At 40.4% G+C, this 7,503-nt stretch overlaps 1 long non-coding RNA gene across 1 annotated transcript; it reads left to right on the forward strand.

The window, feature by feature from the left end:
* The first annotated feature begins 293 nt into the window (after nucleotides 1-293).
* On the forward strand, nucleotides 294-5,948 carry LOC137163914 (uncharacterized). The gene is made up of 2 exons (XR_010922874.1): nucleotides 294-1,136; nucleotides 4,108-5,948. It is a non-coding gene; the product is annotated as an uncharacterized lncRNA (long non-coding RNA).
* Nucleotides 5,949-7,503: the final 1,555 nt, after the last annotated feature.

Below are 7,503 nucleotides of genomic sequence, written 5' to 3' on the forward strand. Positions count from 1 at the left end.
TAGATCCCTGGTCACTGTTTCCTTGTACTCCCTCAGATGTCTGTATCCATCTGTTGTCTCTTATCTTAGTCAGTCAGCTCTTTGGGGCAATATCATGTGACCGGTGGCTCTTCAGGGAGAATCAGGGCCTAAATGGTTCATAAGCAGCCTGTAAACTACACTTGTGAGCAAGTAGGTGCTCCAGGTGGTGGCGCATTAGTCAACTAGCAAGTGACCAGCTGAGTTCTATAAGGAAACTGCCTGAACAATATAAGTAGGAAGCTGCTTAGCTAGGAAAGGAAAGCCCAGATGAGACTTCTGTCTATGGGAAAGGTCTGGGACTACAGGCTGGGGGAAAAAACCTACAAGAAGCAGTGCAGGCTTCTATAGAGGAAGAGCCCTGAGTTACATCTTAGAGAAAACTGGAAGAACTCTGAGGAAGACAATCAGAGAGCTGGGTAAGGGAGACAGAAGGTCACCTCTGGTTGCTAACTTGGAGAACAGAGCCAGTGGTGCCTTTGGAGAGGCACAGCAGTTTGGAGCTTGCTGTGGCTGGGGAGTTGAACCTCAGGAATACAGATAATTCCTCTGGTGGGCCTCTGGAACAAAAGGCTTTCATGGAGGCCGTCCTGGGGTCAGTGTTTGAAAGGGAGCAGGGTAAGCTCCTGTGGGGGAACCCTGAACTAGGCCTACATGAACCAGGGAATGGAAGAAAAAGCCCAGAAAAGGCAGAGCACCGATTTATGCTGTGTTTGGACCCCCAGTGGGGAGGAAGTCTAAGGAATCATCACAGTGTTGCTCTTATCAAAGAACTGTGAGTGGAGCCCAGGAGAAGCAAAGGACTTTTTCATTTACATCAACTAGGACTCTTAGTATGCTGGAAGGGAGGTGAATTTTATGTGACTTGGAAGGAAGACTGAGCCATGGAAGACCTGGTGAGAGGCAGACTGCCTGCAGGAGGCTCTGAAGCACAGGATACTAGTGACACTTCACACAGATGCAAGGAGGCGTATGTGTGAATGTGTCGGATAACAAGCAAAGATCATCCCTTTGTTCCATGTTACATGATGCCTAGATAAAGCTTTGATGGGGATTTTTTTAACAAAATAATTTTCTTGAAAAATGGGGATTCATCAAAATTGAAACCGTGAAACAGGGTCAGTTTTAACAAATTTGTTGACATGAAAAATGTTTCATAATTGTCAAAATGTTTCATTTTGATAATTTTGAAACTAGAAATTCTAGTTTCTGGTTCCAAATGACTTTTGTTTAAAACTTTATGCAAATTAGACTAAAAAAAGGTTTTAAAAGTCAAATACAAAATATTTTTAAATGATCAAAGCAAAACATTACAATTGACCTGAAACCAAAAGAATTATTAGTTTGTTTTGTGACTATTTTCTACATGTTGACTTTTCATCCCAGTTCATGACAGAAAACGTTTTAAAGTCTCAAGAATATTTGCAGGACAGGGAAACCTTTTCTCACCCTGTTCTAGTCTGAGGTTTTCTGATGATGATGATTATGATAATCGTTCAAATGAAAAGAGAACAGTATTGTTCAATCAAACCAAACATTTCCACTTATCATGTAAAAATCTATTACTTCCATCTGTATCTTCAGTAGAGCCTGCAGTCACCTAAAATAACATTCCCATTAGCCTACACTTCTTATTCTCTGATTCTCCTCCCACTGGACCCAATTCAGCAAATGCTTTACTTTGATTTGATTATCTTGCTGAATTACAATGGGATTACTCATATGCTTAAAATTAAATATGTGTTTAAGTGCTTTGAAGAATTGGGGCCCTTAAGATCTGCTTTGTATTTCTTTTGCAGCAGGAAGTACATGTGACTTATAGTCATCTCCCACTCTCCCATGTTAGCTCTTCAGATTTTTGTTCCTGTCACATGGGAGTTTAAATAGTTAATGAATTAGTAACATGATAAATCTGTGCCGTTGACTGTTACATCTGCTTATTTCTTCTTCTGCTGTATATGGACATGAGTAGGACAGCTCCTTTCCTGCCAGAGATGAACTGAAAATGTACAACATGATGTTACCCCATCCCATCTCCTCTTTTTACAAAAGGCAACATGAATGTTTAGAAAACTACATCTCTCACTGCAGAAATATAAGTTCTTGGTTTTGTGTGAATGTAGAAAATTTCTCTAATTTAACATGCTCTTTGGAGATGAACCTCTGTGAAGCAAAATTGTATGATATTGATTGCTGTATTATCCCAGCATATCCCAATATCCAACAGAGACAATACTTCTCATTAGGTTGCATAAACTATGGCCTGCATAAACTTAAACGAATGTGTCGTGTCAGAGACCAGCACACAGTGGCACCTATTTTTAACAAACTGAAAACAATTCTTCTGAAATCTTTTCTAACTTGACATCTGTTTCAGCTGCTCTGTTCAGCTGACCTCTTTCACCACAAACTAGCTCCAGCTTGTGTACTGCTTTATTGAGGGCATGATACTGTGCCTGTTGAAGTCAATGGCAAAGTTCCCATTGAATGAGGTTGTACAGGATCAGAGACTGAAAGGCCATCTTTATTACCATTTGTCATCCAGTGAATATTTTCTTATGACCACTTCTCTGGATCTTTCAGCTGTGGTGAACTCTTTTACTGTAACACTTCAGATACTAATCCTTTCCTAAATCAGGAAAACGTATCCATGTTTATCTTCCTTTCTTTAAATAATAAGGTCCACAGGTATGTTACAATAGTATGTCAGTTTGCTTGCAGGTTGGGGGAGCAATCAGACCTGTCAGCCAGACAGAAGGAGAATAAGCCATCTCCTGAAGTTCCCTCCAGCTGAGAACCTCCAGAGCCAGGTTAATTCAAATCTACTTTCCTATATTGCAGATTGTGTTAAATACTGTGTCAAAACTCTGAAGAAAAAACACAATTTCCCGTAATGAAAAGCATGGTAAAGTCCATCTTGTGATAAGCCCAAGTTCTTGGATGTCAATTTCCACCTCTATTCTGGATGATCCATTTGTCTCCACAGTGGGCTGGATCTGTGGACCTTATTGAAAGAAAAGAAATGTTCAGGTAAACACACATACATTTTCCTGTTCTTCATGCTGAGATGCGCAGATCCATTACAACGGGATTTTATCATTGACTATTGATTAGTCTTGGACTGCAGTGATCAATAATGTTTTGGTCTCCTGAGGCCTACAGCATCAGGAATATCATTATCAGTATCATTAGAATAAGAGACCCTAGAAGCACACAAGAAAAAATTGCAATTTATCACAAGTCCCTTTATTAACCAATCCACTAAGCAGATAAACAGTTCCACATTGAAATACAATAGCAGATAGAGAGAGTGCAAAGCTTTTAGCCCTATGACTAGCATCACTCTATCTGCTGGGGGACCTAGGTATGTACAAAGTCATTCTCGTTCTTACCATCATCTTCATCGTCATCATCATCACCCATAGCTGTCATCCTGGAATCTCCCCATGTGGTTTTCCCCCAGCATATAGGCCGGGTAACACTTTTTTATCCTGAGTTATGCTTACACCTTCTAAAGCTCCTACATATACTCATACATATGCATAAGGGTTCCAACCCCTTTTCTCTTACCCACACTACCATATCCACTAATTTAGGCGTGCCCCATCTCTCACTGTCTATCCTCTTAGTTTCCTTTATTCTCGTTAACATTTACGTCAAATAGTTACCATAGCAGACTGTGGTCAAGCTAAAGTTCCCCAAGATTTTATACCAGTCATTTAGTGGCATTAACTGGTACTTGCAACGTATTTTCCATTGTATAGCTGCCTAGTTTCCAGAACATCAGCATTTAACACATCTCTTACTGCAATCTTACTCTTTACTGGTGCAGGATTATCTTTTGATCAAGAAGTCATCCCAGCTTGTTCCAGGCCTAAGGCCTTGTGTGGGTAAAGTGAATATTTTACAGGACTGAGGCCTGTAGGGTCTGTTTACAACATTAATTCTTATATTTCATGTCTATATTCTAAGAATATTTAATATTCTTAGCTGCACTTTAAATATGGACATTAAAAATGAGGTATATTATATATCCAACTGGGTAGTAATATATGAAGAAAATTTATGCTATTTCCTTTCTTTTGGCAGTACAAAGATTGGAGGACCAATATGCAGAATTTGGGGAACTCATGGCCATCTAGCAGATCTCAGTACAGGAGACATGACTACTCAGTGCTCCTTAGGAAATGAGGAGTAATATTTCTTCAGTTTACTTAAGAAATGAATGCCATGATGGTTCTGAAGAGTATCTATCTGAACTCAAAGAACAATACTGCTTTTGTCCCAACTTCAAATAAAAAAATCATTGGACTGGTAACACCTTCTTCAGCGACTCAATCTGGGTAGTGCTGTAAAGAGCAGAGTGAGGTTCCAAGGTTGTGTTTTATGACCTATGAAGAGCTGGAATAAGATTGATGCCCTTAAGGATGGATTCGTACAAAACTTCCTTTCCGTCACATCTGGAAAAAGTTATACTACAGAGACTTGGCCTCTCTCCTTCCACACCTATATACCCACAATAAAGTCCTCATATGGTTACACAAGGCTATGTTTCCCGGGTTTAACATATAGTTAAACTATGGATTTTGTACCAGCCAGTAGAATAAGTTATATTTGTTGACTTCTGTTATGGGTTCAATAGAAAGCAAATATCCCTTCATCCAGATATTCCTTTTTAACCTGTCTGGTCCTGGATGGAGAATTGGTCTTACAATAGCAAATCTTCTCCATCAGATCGATACATCTGAAGATCCTGCGCTAGGTTAATCAGGCCTGAGAGTCAAAGCCTCTTGAGCCAGAAAGGCTTAAACAGTTGCACTGCTGCTTTCTTATTCCTGTGGGCCAATGGAAGAGGTGGAAAGACATAGCAGGGATCTTGTCTAGCTTTGCAAGCTGCCAATCACCATCTCACTCTCTAGGTCCTGACACCAAGCAATGCTGCAGGGCACTTTATTTACAATGTTCAGATAGGAAGCGATTGATTATCAATCCATCAAATTGACTTACAATGAATGAGATATTTATAGGTTCAACAGCTGCTCCGTTATCCTGACTTCTGCCATGTAAGTCACAGTGTTCATCTACCCCTTGGAGGGCAGAGCAAATAGAAATAGGAAGCTTTGCTCCATTCAGGATGAGAGATTCTCAAGTGTAGGGCTGATCATGTTGTTCCCAGTTATCAGACATGTTGACTGTTGCAGCCAAAACAGTTCTGTTATCCATGGAAGAAGTTCTTCGAGATTTCAATGAATCATTATTTTCCAGCTGTGTTTTCTCTTTCTGGTATATGACCTCTGGATTACTGAAGCATGCTTGTAGATGAGATCAGAATTCCCAATGGTCTCCAATAAGAACTGGATTTTTGTTTCTGTGATACCTTATGGCTATCTTCAGTTATTCTTTAGAGACAAGACTCTGTATCTGATAGTATTCATTCTCAGTCCAGGAGTATGAGTCCAGAGAAGTCAATCATGTGTCTGTATTTATCTTGAATTCAGTGTACTCCAGGAACCATATTGTGAACCTAGGAGCATCCCTATGCCAGAAGGCAAGGGACTCCTTGGTATCTGGCAGTGAATTTCAGCTTGCCTGATCAGCTCAGTGTTCCCAAAATTACTGTTATAATCTGTATCTAAAAGTTTTCATGTGGCATGCCAATGGAAAACTATTTTTGTGAGATGTATGTGGTGAATCCACATAGGATTATACAGATGTGTTGAAATTATGTGATTAAAATGTGTTTGAACTAGGAATGTTAGGGGAAGTTGATAAACAGGTTTTCTCAGCCAAAGGAAAGAGGCCAACACCTCCAGCCAGGTGTGACCAAATTCAGTAGGCTATTCATTTGTTTTGGCAGTTTCAGGATGAGAGCAATTGCATTGTAGAAATCACCAGAGTGGGAGAAGACAGAATGGAATCTATACCAGACAGTATACCACACATAATAGGGAAATGGAACTTTATCTAGGGATCCATTTCAGAAGAATACATTTCAAAGGTTTACTGAACTATAAAGAGAGGGAAAGCAGACCCTTACGTTATCCTCACCAGAGTCAACAACGAAAACCAGTGCCTTGGATTTTGTGAGGATCCTGACTAAAAGCTAGTCAGCCATTTCTGGAAAAAGAAAGATAATTTCCTCACCAATCTGGAACAAAATCTGTAGCTTAAGTTTGGTTTTAGAATTAGAAAGTATATTTTTACTTCTGTTTGTTTGTAACTTTCTGTCTTTATCCTTATCCAAATTCACTTAAACCTACCTCTTTTAATGGAAGAAACCTGTTTTACTTATCTAAACCAACCCATGCTTTGTTTGAAGTGAGAAGATTTTTCATTCCAATCAAGATAACAAGCTGTTGTTTCTGCCTCTTTAAACAAGCAGTAAACTTAACTTCTGTGAGTGTTCCAGGGGAGGACTGGACACTGCAGGGAGATGGTTTTGGGGAAACTTGGGATGGGCGGTAGGGTGTTGGTATCACTCTACAAACAGTAACAGGGCAGTCGAAGCCAGGGTGTGACCTGTATGCTGGCTGTTGGTATCCAGGCTGTGAGTCACTGCAGCATAGCATCTAAGGCACCGAGAGTTGCAGGGCAGGTGGTGACAGAACCCCTGATCACTCTGGGCTGACTGCCAAAATGTGACACACATCACTCTGTGTGTTTACTTCAGCTTTCTCTTTGTACAGAGCTCTGATCAGAAAAATTGTCCAGCAACAGGTAAGAGAACTTCCTTTAAGTCAATATTACTGCTACCATGATCCTGGAGAAAGAGACCCTGTAAAGCATATATGAGATTAAGGCTACATCTATGCTACGAACTAGGGATATGATTTCCTTGCTTGCATACACGTACTCACAGTAGCTCAATGAGAGGGCAGTGGAGGCACAACTGAATCATAGCAAGTATGTACCCACCATTATCAGGAGTGTTTTGTGCTCAGCCGTGCCACTACTGCCTGTGCAATGGGGGCTGTACTCCTATTTATATTCACACTAGCTCCCCTCATCAAGCTACCACAAGGATCCATATACAGTCAGGGGACTCAAACCTCGCCTAGCTCATAGGGTAGACAAAGCCTAAATGGTAATGATCGAAGTTGGGGGAAAGCTGCCTTCCATCTGAGAAATATAAGAATTGTCTGAGGGTGGTAAAGACTTTGAAGACAAACCTCCTTTAGAAGCTTATTTAGATAATCGGGAACAAGCAGATTCTGAGGCTAGAAGCAGGATGGGAAGTGGGTAGCAATGCTCCAATCTGAAGTAGATGATGGATCATTTCATTCATTTCCATAGCCTTTCCATGTGTTTCTGAAAATGAGAATAGCACAGAACTGTTACTGAAATTCTTGCACAGCTCCCTGGGGCACCAGATCCAGTGACCTCATTTGATCAAAAGATATATGTAGCCATTTTTGCTTCTAAACTAAAATCGGGGCAATAATCAAGGGTCTAACTTCAGATCATGTTGGTCGGGAGGCCTGCAGA

This window comes from Emydura macquarii, unplaced genomic scaffold (genome assembly GCF_026122565.2).
Source record: "Emydura macquarii macquarii isolate MOO-44397 ecotype Brisbane River unplaced genomic scaffold, CSIRO-AGI_Emac_v2 contig_2636, whole genome shotgun sequence".
NCBI classification, from domain to species: Eukaryota; Metazoa; Chordata; order Testudines; family Chelidae; genus Emydura; species Emydura macquarii.